Below are 12,695 nucleotides of genomic sequence, written 5' to 3' on the forward strand. Positions count from 1 at the left end.
TGGGGTGCCAGGCCTCTCTGCTCTTCTTAGAGCACCTCCCATTTTCAGAACTCTATCATAGACCTTGAAGCCAGGTCCTGAAAAGGAAACACACCCAAAATAAAGGAAACTTAAAAGAACGCAAGCAAAACCATAGAGCTAAGAAAGAAAGGTTTTAATAGGACATTTTAATAATAGCTACATTTACTGAGCTCTTACTTAATGTGCCAGACCCTGCACTAAGAGCCTTATTTGTTTGGATTATCTCTTTTAATTAATACCGTCCCATTGTACTCACTCCGCATTCCCTATCCATTCCTTAACTATCTCAGGTGCACAGAAACTTGCCTTTGAGACATTCTAACAACGTGTGTCCATTAGTTCTCTGCAGTGCAGGAGAAGAAACTTGCATGAAGATGAGGGACCAGGAGAAAATGAGAAAAAAGAGAGTGAGGAGCTCCAGCTTAGGCATGTGGGTGCCCACCTGCAGCAAGTCTACTCCTTGTGACTTGTCAGGTGCTCTCTAGCCCTGTCAAGGGCTCACCCTCTCTCCTACAGGCTGCTGGGTCTCCAAGGAAGATCCTTTTGGTCACATCCTCAATGACCTCCTTGACCTTCTCATTCCGGAAGGTGAAGATGAAGGGGTTGAGGAAAGGGGTTACCACTGCAGTCACCAGGGCCACCACCTTGTTGAGGTATGTGGAGTGGCCCTTGCCTGGCCTCATGTAGATGAAGATGGCACTGCCATAGCCCAGAACCACCACTGTGAGGTGAGAGGCACAGGTGGAGAAGGCCTTCTGGCATCCAGAGGAGGAAGGGATGTGCAGCACTGCAGCCACAATGAGGACGTAGGAGAGGATGATAAGCAGCTTGGTGGTCAGCACAAAGAGCAGGGACAGGAAGAGGTCCACGCGCTCAATGTGGCGGGTGTCAGAGCAGGCAAGCTTGAGCAGCGGGGCAGAGTCACAGAAGTAGTGGCCGATGATGTTAGGGCCACAGAACCAGAGTCATATTTTCTGCAGTGTGGGAGAGACAATGGAGAGGAAACCAACCACCCAACAGGCCACCACCAGCTTCACACACACTGGACCATTCGTGATGGTTGGGTAGCGCAGGGGGTGGCAGATGGCCATGTAGCGATCAAAGGCCATGACCATGAGTATCAGGAAGTTGGCAGAGCCCAGGGAGAAGTAAAAGAAAGACTGGGTTAGGCAATTTGGCCAGGGACATGGTCTTGTGAGTGGATAGCAGGTCTGCCAGCATCCTATGTACCACAGTGGAGGTGACCACCATCTCCATGAGGGAGAAGTTGCAGAGGAAGAAGTACATGGGTGAGTGAAGGCGGGAGTCAAGGCAAATGAAGCTGATGATGGCCAGGTTGCCCAGCAGCGTCAGCACATATATCAACAGGATCAGAGCAAACAGCAGAACCTGGAACTCATGGAGATAAGAAAATCCCAGGAGCACAAACTCCCTGACAATGCTGTAGTTACCCATTGCACTTGATGTCCATTCTATGTGACACCTGTGAGAGGCTGAGAAATGTTAGCAGGAGATTGCCATCAACCTCTCTCTCAATCAGGTCCCCATAGTGCTGGCCTAGCTCCCCATGCACACTAGCCTGTGTGCACAGTTGACCCCAGGAGACACATTCCCAAAAGGCAGGAGTTTCCCTGGGGCGAGGAATGGATTACTGGCTGGGATGAGCAGATTTATGACTTGGCCACCTCTACATTATCACCACTCTTAAGCTCTTCCTCTTCTGTCTTCTACTCATTGATTATATTGTACAACACACTTAATAAGCTCCAACTCTGTGCAAGACATTTGGCTGGGTCTGAGGATGAAGGGGTAAACACTTCCTAACTGCCAAATTTAATGGTCTGTTGTTCAAATAATAGCTGATATTTACTGTTCTTTCCCTGTGCCAGAAAATGCGCTAGATACCTTACACATTATTTCCTTCCATCTTTTTTGCTGAATCCTCATCCTCTTTTTCTTCTCTATAACATTTCAGGCTACAAATAACCCATTTTTGAAGTCACTTCCACCCTTGACTGCAAGGACCCTGCACTCTTGAATTTCTCCTACCATCCTGGGTTCCCTCGTCTGTCTCCTTCTCTAGCTCCCTGTCTTTCTGCCATTTTCTAAACATGGATGACCCCACATTTCTTTTCTTATCTTTGTTTAAAAAAATTCTCTATTTTCTCCTTCAGAAATCTCACCTTCTTTAACCAAAGCAATCTTTAAAATGTAAATGAATTTCAAATCTGGATTTTGTCCTCCTCTGAGTCCCGGCCCACATCTCTAACCACCAGATTGACCACCACCACACATTCAACACATCTAAAGATACACACCTAGTCCTCCCCTCCCGCAAAGGCCATGTTTATGGCTCCCAATTCCCCAGTCATCTGGGCTGGAAACTGGAAGCATCTAGCCCTCCTTTGTTTATCCATAGCCACCACCCTAGTTCAAGGATCTGTTTTCTCTTAACCATTGCAACAACACTCTTAATTTTTTTTTTATTGGTAGATTGCTCAATCACCAACCTATGCAGGCACCATGCTGCTATTATATTTTATTTTCTTAAGTTATTGTGTCAATCAACTGTTTTTAATAATCTGTAACAAGGCCGGGCATGGTGGCTCACGCCTGTAATCCCAGCACTTTGGGAGGCTGAGGGCGGGTGGATCATCTGAGGTTGGGAGTTCGAGACCATCGTGGCCAACATGGAGAAACCCCATCTCTACTAAAAATACAAAATTAGCCGAGTGTGGTGGTGTGTGCCTGTAATCCCAGCTACCCAGGAGGCTGAGGCAGAAGAATCGCTTGAATCTAGGAGGCGGAGGTTGCAGTGAGCTGAGATCATGCCATTGCACTCCAGCCTGGGCAACAAGAGCAACACTCTATCTCAAAAATAAATAAATAAATAAAAATAACCTGTAACAATGAGATTTCGTTTATAATTACTTTCAAAATCAATCAAACTAGCTAGCCATCTATCTTCATCCAGAAAAAGAGTAAAAGGATGCATTTTAAAATATTAACAATGGCTATATCTGGGTGTGGGTTATAGGAGTTTACTTTTAAAAATCTTGTATTGAAATTATACATATTTAAACTGTGGTATTAGTCTGTTCTCACGCTGCTATAAGGACACACCCAAGACTGGGTAATTTATAAAGAAAAGAGGTTTAATTGACTGACAGTTTGGCATGGCTGGGGAGGCTTCAGGAAACCTATGATCATGGCCGAAGGGGGAGCAAACACGTCCTTCTTCACCTGGCAGCAGCAAGGAGAAGTGCAGAGCACAGGAGTGAAAAAGCCCCTTATAAAACTATCAGATCTCGTGAGAACTCACTCTCTATTACGAGAACAGCATGGAGGTAACCACCCCCATGAGTCAATTACCTCCCACTGGGTCCCTCCCACAACATGTGGGGATTATGGGAACTACAATTCAAGATGAGATTTGCGTGGGGACACAGCCAAACCATATGAAATGTATATCATGAGGTTTGGATAGAAATATACATAGTAAACTTATTACGACAGTCAAGCTAATTAATATATCCATCTCTTCATATAGTTACCATTTTTCACGTGTAGTGAGATGACCTAAGATCTACCCTCTTAGCAAATGTCAAGTATACAATACAGTATCATTACCTGTAATCCCCATGCTGAACATTAGTTCGCTAGAACTTATTCTTCCTGCCCAACTGAAACCTTGTACCCTCTGTTCTTCTATATGTCCACATTCATTTCCAAATTCTCTTCATTTAAATTTGAATTCTCTTCATATATTATTTTAGTGATCAAAAAAATTAACAACAATAATCTCTTCCTTTTTCAGTCAAATCAAGCACAGATTCTCCCTGGCAAATCCTGCCCTACATGACCGTCCCCATTCACCACCCCCCATGGCTTCATCCCCACCTCCTTGTCACACACTTTGTGATACCACCGAACTGAACCCTTGCTATTCTCCATAAGTTAATTCCACTTTGCCTTCACACACTTCCCTTTTTATTCCTGTGCTTAGAATACTTTGTTCTGCCATCTTTGCCTGGCAAATTCTTAATCACCCACCAGGGACTATCTCAAATGTCCCCTCCTTTATGAAGCTTCATCCTCATCCAGATGTGAAGTCATCCTGCCTGGAGTTCCCAATCAGGAAAGTTAACAAGATCTGCCTTGCATTATAATTGTGTACAGTCAGATTCCAAATCCTGGATTCCTAGTTTCTCAGTGTCAGGGCTCTTTTTTCATCTTTATAACCTTCAGAATACCAAGCAACATGTCTTACACGGTGTAACTACTCATTACATTTTGGTTAAACAGGCCAGGTGCAATGTCTCACACCTGTAATCCCAGCACTTTGGGAGGCAGATGTGGGAGGACTGCCTGAGGCCAGGAGTTCGAGACCCATATCTCGAGAGACCAACATAAAGAGACCCTATCACTACAAAAAATAAAAAAGTTAGCCTGGTGTGGTGCCGAATGCCTGTAGTCTGAGCTACTTGGGAGGCTGAAGTGGGAGGATCACTTGGGCCCAGGAGGTAGAGGCTGCAGTAAACTGTGATTACAACACTGCACTACAGCCTGGGCCACAGAGGAAGATGCTCTCTCAAAATAATAACAATTTTGGTTAAACCAATGAGCACACATGTTGGGTTTTCATTTCTAGTCCTGAGAAGGAAAGTTTTGCCAAATGGAAACTCACATTTTCTTTAATGATGATGTGTATGTGTAATGTGGACTTTAACAAAATGTAATGGGGCAATCACGACCCCACAATTTCTTATCAGAAAGCTAAAATGAGACCAATACCATCAAGGCAGCATCCTGGAATCAAGCACACTATTATTTCTGTAGCAAAGTACACAGATATTCACACTCAATGAAATAAAGGCAGAAATGGCCTCATGTTTAGTTCAGAACAAGTTAAGCCGTCTAAGCGCTTTGACTCAACATTTAATAAAGAACTTTCAGCATTCAAAGCATTTTGATTACAGAATTGTGGATAAAGGGTTGGGAATGGGTAGACCCCATCCACTGAGGGCCCACCATGCACTGGCTCCCGTGCCACAACGATGCTGTGAAATCGTTACCAATTTCATATCATAGATGATAAAAACTGAGGCTTGGAACGTTTAAGGATCTTAATCCTTATGGTCAATAAATGTTGAGTTAGGTCAATAAATGTTGAGTTAGGATTTGAATCTAGAGTTTTGTAACTCCAATATCTATTTGTTTGTAGTAATCAAAACTTCAAGTATGTGAAATCTGCAGTGTTGAATCAAGCACAGTGCCATATCAATCTCTGAACACAGGACTCAAAGCTTATTGCTCATATCTATGAGTAAAAATGCTTATATCTACAAAAAAACTATTTAATGCATGGCAAATGAATGAATGTATTAAAGTCCCACTATCAGCTATGGACTATCAGTGATAGGTAGGAGATGGGGAGGGTGTCCCTTTCCCAGCAGAAAGATCTAACTTGAGTCTCAAATGCTATTGCAAGACTGGTTAGCGGTGCTCCAAACAGGGTCAGTCCTCAGCCCTCCATCTCTTATTGGGAATCCATGACAATCCAGAAATCCAGGAAGCTGCTGTTCCTCCAATTACCACTTCCCAGACTGTGACCTCACCCTTTTCAGCCCCCATATTGATGTCCTTCATATTCTTCAGGTGTCATAAATTCCTAAGCCAGAATGAGAAATTCAACCCATGGGCCTATTTTGTGTTTCATTTGTCACCTGCCACTCAGAAAGCAACATCTTTCTACCAGGTTTCAGAGACATCACGTTTTGAGGCTCTCCAATCTAAAACATCTCAAGTCTTGGAATCAGAGGTCAAATGGGGATTCTAAGATAAACTTTGAGTCAGGAGTACCCCAGTTCATGCGGCAGGCTTAGCTTCATACCACATCGCTGGCATCCTTTTCAAACTGGCCTCCACCACAGCCCCCATTTTTGTGCCCTTGCCATTCACCCCTCATCCCAAACCCTCTTGCATTTATCTTCCCAACCTCTGTCCAGCCACTTAAACTTTTAACACTTAGTTTGTTTTTTCCCTGTTCAAGATCTCACCTCTCCTCTCAGGTTTGATGACTGATGCTCCTTTCTTCATACAAAATTCATGCCAGTCACTTCTTCATGAGGCTTCAAGACTCTGAGTCACAATACGCCCCCCGACCCCTTCCAATTCAGCAAGCCTGCAACTCAGGACAAGTCCCTGGAGTATGTCTTAGGACCTTTCGTGCTTGTTCAATAATTTTACATTCCAAGTTTTTATTTTAGAAAACGGATTGTTAGTTACAAGTGAAGTTAACATAAGCAAAGTGTAACTTGAATGTCGAATAGACTTTTTTCTGCATCAGAGTCTTTGATAGAATATGTTTCCCTCAGTGCAGCCTCTCCTTGCTATAGAACAGATCTCTCTCAGGCCCAGGAGTTCTGCATTCCTGAGATTCAGGCAAACTCAACCTGTCCAACCAGTAGACCATCCAGTGCTCAATCAAAACAGGCCAAGCACAGCCTGTTGACAGTGGCCTAGTCAAGGCTGTGTTTAGCTATTTAGCATATGCTTTGGACAGCATCCCACATTAACTGTCCTTGCAGCCTGGACTCCCCAGAGTGCCCTCAGCTCCCCTCACTCATTCCTGTTAAGGATCCTTGCTGAGAAGAGATCCTGTTTATCTTTCTAAGTCCTTCATGCTGCAGGTTTTGCAGTTCACAGCTCTGTTAAAATGCCAGCTAGCGGAGAGCTTCCACATCCCCATATAATATAATAATCCTCCAGAGACTTGGAGGATTTGAATGTTCTCTCCTGATGGTGTATCTTTCTCCCTCTCCATATTAACTCTCTCAATCCTCCTAACTGAATTATCCTTGTGCATTTTGACTCTTGAAACAATGTTTCTGCTCCAGAAAAATGACTGTTTTTCACCCACCGGGAATGCAGAGGGGGTAGCAGTACTGTCACCCTTGTTCTTTGTGGCAGTAATTTCCATCATCAGTGTCCTGGGGGCATGCTGAGCTCTTTACTGAGGGAAAGAGCAGGGTGAGGAATGAGAAAGAGGAGAGAGCAAGGAAAGTACCTGAACACCCCTCACTTTTGGCAGGTCTTTGCAAGGGGCAGGTGGCCAGGGGAGGACATAGAGGTGAACAGCACCCTGGGGCTAGCAGGCCAGCTAACAGCAAGAATTAAAAGCAATGAATGATGCAAAAGCACCATGCACTAAGCAGAGAAAGGTCTAGGGAGGCTCAAATAGAAAAGGAGACACCGCAGGACTAGACCTAGGCTGAGCTTTCCCAGCCCCAGCCTCAGGAAGGGACAAAAGAAGTGGGTGGGACAGAGATCCTTGGCTTCTTCCCCAGGGGGAGGACAAAATGGGACCAATGCAGAGGATGCAGCCCTGTCATGATGAAATGTAATGCTGCACATGATGTCAGCAGTAGCACAGTGAACAGGAGGAAATAGGCAACTGAATCATTCGTTCACTTACTCACTCATTCATTCAGAAAGTCATGGACAATACCAAATACTGCTGGCGTTCTAGGAATCCAGTGCTAAAAACAGTCCTGGGTTTTGCCATCCAATTGCAAAAAAAGACAGCAAGTAAGTTTAACACAACAAACTGTGATAGGTGCAATGAAAGGGGCATGACAGAAAGGGAAGGAAGGGGAGGGGGACTCACCAGTGCCAGGTCACATCCTGCCACCCAGGTCCAAAGGCAGGACCTGGAGCTCAGACCCTGTGGACAACAGGGCCAGTGCAACGGGTTGAATGGGGCAAAGAGGTTCCTCTCAGACTCCCTGCAGGCACAGTCCCAAATCTGGATCCTCTGGGGCAGCCCACAGGAAAGAGCAACAACGCGACCCCAGAATGGAGATGCTCCACTCTGCCTGGTGTGCTCTCTTTACCTCTTTCCTCCCGCTATTCAGGAACTCCCAGTGGGAGACCTGGAACTGAAAGGGATTCAGAAAGATCAAAGTTTCCCACCCTCTTCAGTGCTGACGGTGTGCCCCAGTAGGGTCTGGAATAGGAGCATGATGGTTGTTCCCAGTGAGCAGTTGCCTCTTCCAGGGACTTGGCCACATCCCAGGACCGTCCTCAGTTTGGGGAATGTGAGCTCCTGGGAGCAGGCAGCAACTGTGAGTCCACAGGGGCCTCCTAGGAACTGTGACTGCTCTCTCTCACACTCTCCTGTCTCCTGTGGGCACAAAGCTCAGTGCAGCCCTGGCAGCCCTGGGATTTGCAAGCTGGAGTGAGGAGAAGAGGGAGAAGAAGCAGGGAGTTGGGCACCGACTGTTTTAGACACAGGCAATTCAGGAACAAAGAAAATGAGCAAAGAATTGTTACTTCTGGCCACCCAGGAGGGGAAAAAAAATAGGTCCACTGTCTTGTTGTTTTCTCATAAATGAAAAATAAGAGGAATACCAAAGTAGAAAAACACATCTATTTTTAGAAAAACGAAATGGCCGGGGCCTCAGCATTAAGATACTGGGTGAACCAAAACGAGAAATCAGGGATCTGTTTACAATTATAAAATGGAAAATATACATATATATATATACACACACACACACACACACACATATGTATATATATGCACATACATAAAGGGAATATGTGTGTGTATAAATGACAAAAATATTTGTTGTCAATTTGTAATTCTGTATATCAGCTATGAAAAATTTTAAATATGACATTGGGACACTTCAATAAACATAGAATTTTGTATCTCTTTCTCTCTTTTTTTTTTTTTTTTTGAGACGGAGTCTCGCTCTGTCGCCCAGGCTGGAGCGCAGTGGTGCGATCTCGGCTCACTGCAAGCTCTGCCTCCCGGGTTCATGCCATTCTCTTGCCTCAGCCTCCCGAGTAGCTGGGACTATAGGCGCCCACCACCACGCCTGGCTAATTTTTTGTATTTTTTAGTAGAGACGGGGTTTCACCGTGTTGGCCAGGATGGTCTCCATCTCCTGAACTCGTGATCTGCCCACCTCAGCCTCCCAAAGTGCTGGGATTACAGGCGTGAGCCACCGTGCCCGGCCCGGAATCTTGTATCTCTTTGTCACCAAGACCAGCTTCCCTGACTTCTCCACCCACCCAAGGATGTGCATCACCTCTAGTGCCAAGGACTCAAGAAATGACATAGTCCTTTTCCTTTGTCCCTTGCTGTACTTCATGGCAATAACAGTTATATCACGTGTTCCTGCAGACATTGTCTCATTTGATCCTCTCAACAACCCTGTGAAGCAGCCGTTATGGGTGTCTTCATTCCACCACTGACAGTACAAAGGAAGCCTTGCTCCAGGGCATGCACCTAGTAAGTGGTGTTGGGGTTTGAACTCCAAGGAGCAGAGTACAGGTGATCTTCAGCTTGGGCACTTTAGACTTTTACACATGACCTTGCATACCCCCTACACTGACATTTTCTCATTCACCTTTCACATTTTCATATATTTGCTGATCAAGGAGCATTTCAAATATCACATATAGCATCTCCTGCCCTAATGGTTCAAGTTTGTCTGTTCAATTGTCTAACAATTTTAACTGAAAACACTAACAAATGAAAACGAAAACTTGTCTTGTTGAACTTCTATTTGCATAATGCGTTTTCATGGCGATGTTGTCAAAACAATAACAAACAAACAAGCAAACAAACACAGTACATCTGTCTCAAAGATTGAGCCCAGGCTAGAGTTTCATGATCGTGCACCTAAGCTTCAGAAGAAGGGGTCTGAGGCAGAATTGAAAGGAAATACCACAGTCGTGCTTCTGTGAGATATGTCTTTTTTTCTAGACTTCTCATCCTTTCCCCAAATATATGGGAAACATGTTTGCCCCGCTGGAGCTTCAAATCTCTGCTCGGGTTCACATTAAATTTGGTGGTGGGCACAACCATCACCACCTTAATGTTTAAATGGCCAAATATAGCAACAATGGAGAGGGGCTTTGAACCCCCAAATCATTTTGAGTAGTTTTGTAACATATTTTATATGTATCTAGAAGCTGTGAGTGACCCATCTGAGACAAAAAAAAAAAAAGTGGAGATAGAGACTGAGGTAAGATGGAGGAAGCAGGGTCGTGGGGATTGTTTAAAGAAAGTGAGTTTAGGCAGGGCACACTGGCTCACGCCTGTAATCCCAACACTTAGGGAGGCCAAGGTGGGTGGATCACAAGGTCAGGAGTTCGAGACCAGTCTGGCCAATATGATGAAACCCTGTCTGTACTAAAAATACCAAAAAAAAAAAAAAAAAAAAAAATTAGCCCAGTGTGGTGGCGGGAACCTGTAGTTCCAGCTACTCAGGAGGCTGAGGCAGGAGAATTGCTTGAACTTCGGGGGTGGAGTTGCAGTGAACTGAGATCATGCCACTGCACTCCAGCCTGGGCAACAGAGTGAGACTCCGTCTTAAAAAGAAAAAAAAAGAAAGTGGGTTTAGAAAGCAATCCAAAAGAACACCAAATGAGCTGAATGGAATAAAAGTGCTGTGATAATCAATCCGAAAGAAAGACACCAAAGACAGAAGAGAAGAAGAAATGGAGAAAAACCGCAAGAGAGATTCTGGTATGTGCTGCCTAAGGCAGGGCCCTCAGCAAAAATAACCTAAGTAACTGTTTTGAGTGCCCAGAATCTGAAAAGAGGCTGCTCAGAAGCGGGCAGAGCTCGTGAATGGATCTGTGGCTCTGGCAGGAAAAACATATTTTTACTGTAGATTTAGGGGACAAAAAGGCTAGGAAAAGAGAGTGATGGCAATAGGGAGAGTAATAACTCAAGCAAGTAAATGAGCTCTTCCTGGGTGTGATGGTGAGAGATGTCCTAACTGGAGAAAGCAATGACCTCACACCATGTTAAATGGTAGATGAAACCAAGGAGTCTGACAATGACTGCCTACCTTTTCAAGCACGTATTTAGCAAAAGTGAGGCTCCTGGAATTTATTTCAACTGTACAGAGAATCTGCCCATATTTCCTTACGCCATTCTACCTGTGGAATGATTCTGAGCTTATTGTATGTCCTGGAGGTTGGTAGAGAAATGCAGGAAGGTGAGAATTGCAGGACATTGTTATAGGATAAGAAAATCCTCTTTACTCACAGAAAATCCCCTTTGCTCGCATCTTCCCCCTTTCTAATGTATACGCAATAAAAGGTATCCCAAAGTCAACAGGGTGAAAATTCGACTGGAAGAAGATCCTGGATTGGGGTCTGCTTGAGAATGGTTTTGTCAATCACTGGCTTGCTTCGAGGAGAAAACTTGGTAGGTAGATGAATGTCATCATGAAGGGTTATCTCAGGGATTTTGGACAGTTGGGGAACTGTGGTGATGGGCCCATGAATAGGTACAATTTCTCTGCTCTGGCCTTCATAAAGCTAATTATTCTCCCTCCTTATGGATCTGGAGCCTAAACAAATAAGTGGAAAGCAATGCTCTCCTCTGCTCAAATAATTGAGCAGTATATTTTTGCATATTCCCTCCTACTGAAATAATAATTCTCTCTCAATGACCATCCCTCCATCTGTACATGTGCATGGACACACACACACACACACACACACACACACACATTGATTCCATCTTCTCCCTAGAGACCTGGATCTTTTCCCCACAATGGCTGGTTTGGCCCCAAGGCTGAGACATCAGGTGCTGTTACTCCACAGTCCTCTAGGTAACCTCAAGAATATTACATTATCAATAGCTCAGAACTGATTTGTGTTCCCTATTAACCCTGAAATCAAATACAAACTTCACTGTGGCAGAATCCCTCTTATAACTGCCTCTTTAGCTTATGCTGCCCCAATAACATGCCTCATGCACAATCTCATTTCATATTACCAACAGAATATCTGTTCCTATCAAGTAAATGAGCTTACCCTCTTCATCATGACCAGTTCTTTCCACTTGGAACTGCCACTTACTCTTCCAGGAACATGTATCACAACATCCTCCCCCAGCCCACATTCTACCACACATAAAAAAACTGTGCCAGTCCTTTCCAATATCATAAAAACCCTAACTGCTAATGTCATTTTATTTTGATCTTCTCTTTAGCACTTAGGGACTTAGATTACACAAGAGCTAAACCCATGTTAACATCTTGTAGAGGGTGAGAGAAAAGAAGAAGTGCAATAAGCAGGGAATTATAAATTAATGAGAATTCATGAGAATTAATACAGGAACTAGTATACTGTTTTTCTTAGGTATCCAGAAAATTAAATTACATATAATAAGAACAAACTGCTCATTAAGGATTTTCCTCATCTCAAACAATTCACAGCATCTCTTGAAGAGGCAGGCCTTTGCAGGTCCCTACTCAGCTCTCAGCTATCTACCCAAGGTACTGTTTATAAAGGAGTGAAGCATCATTATTGCCATGCATCATGCATTCTGACAGTGAAATTGCAGTGGAGGAGCTATGCTTTCCCAAAAGGATGCCAAACACTTATTACAGCAAGATTATGTATCTCTGGCGATAGCCTCCTAGCAAATAATTGAGCAATACTTAGGAAATACACTTAGAAATAAATAGAAAATTTAAGACTTTAAGGCAATAGCAGTGTTGGTTCAGGAAATTTGGGTTCAGACACTAAAAGTACAAGTTATAGGATAAGAAAACTGAGATTATGACTCAAATTTACAAATGTCTTATGAACATAAAGAGCCCGTTGATCTCTACCCCTCCTTAACACATTCGCCTCTC

The 12,695-nt window shown here is 44.0% G+C and overlaps 1 protein-coding gene and 1 pseudogene across 3 annotated transcripts in view; both read right to left on the bottom strand.

Annotated features, from left to right (window-relative positions):
* KEL (Kell metallo-endopeptidase) overlaps positions 1 to 12,695 on the bottom strand; it is a 350,942-nt gene that overhangs the window by 120,325 nt on the left and 217,922 nt on the right. The gene's annotated exons all lie outside the window — the stretch shown is intronic.
* LOC134810587 (olfactory receptor 6V1-like) lies at positions 413 to 1,555 on the bottom strand (annotated as a pseudogene).

The sequence above is a fragment of the Pan troglodytes genome, chromosome 6 (assembly GCF_028858775.2).
Source record: "Pan troglodytes isolate AG18354 chromosome 6, NHGRI_mPanTro3-v2.0_pri, whole genome shotgun sequence".
NCBI lineage: Eukaryota > Metazoa > Chordata > Mammalia > Primates > Hominidae > Pan > Pan troglodytes.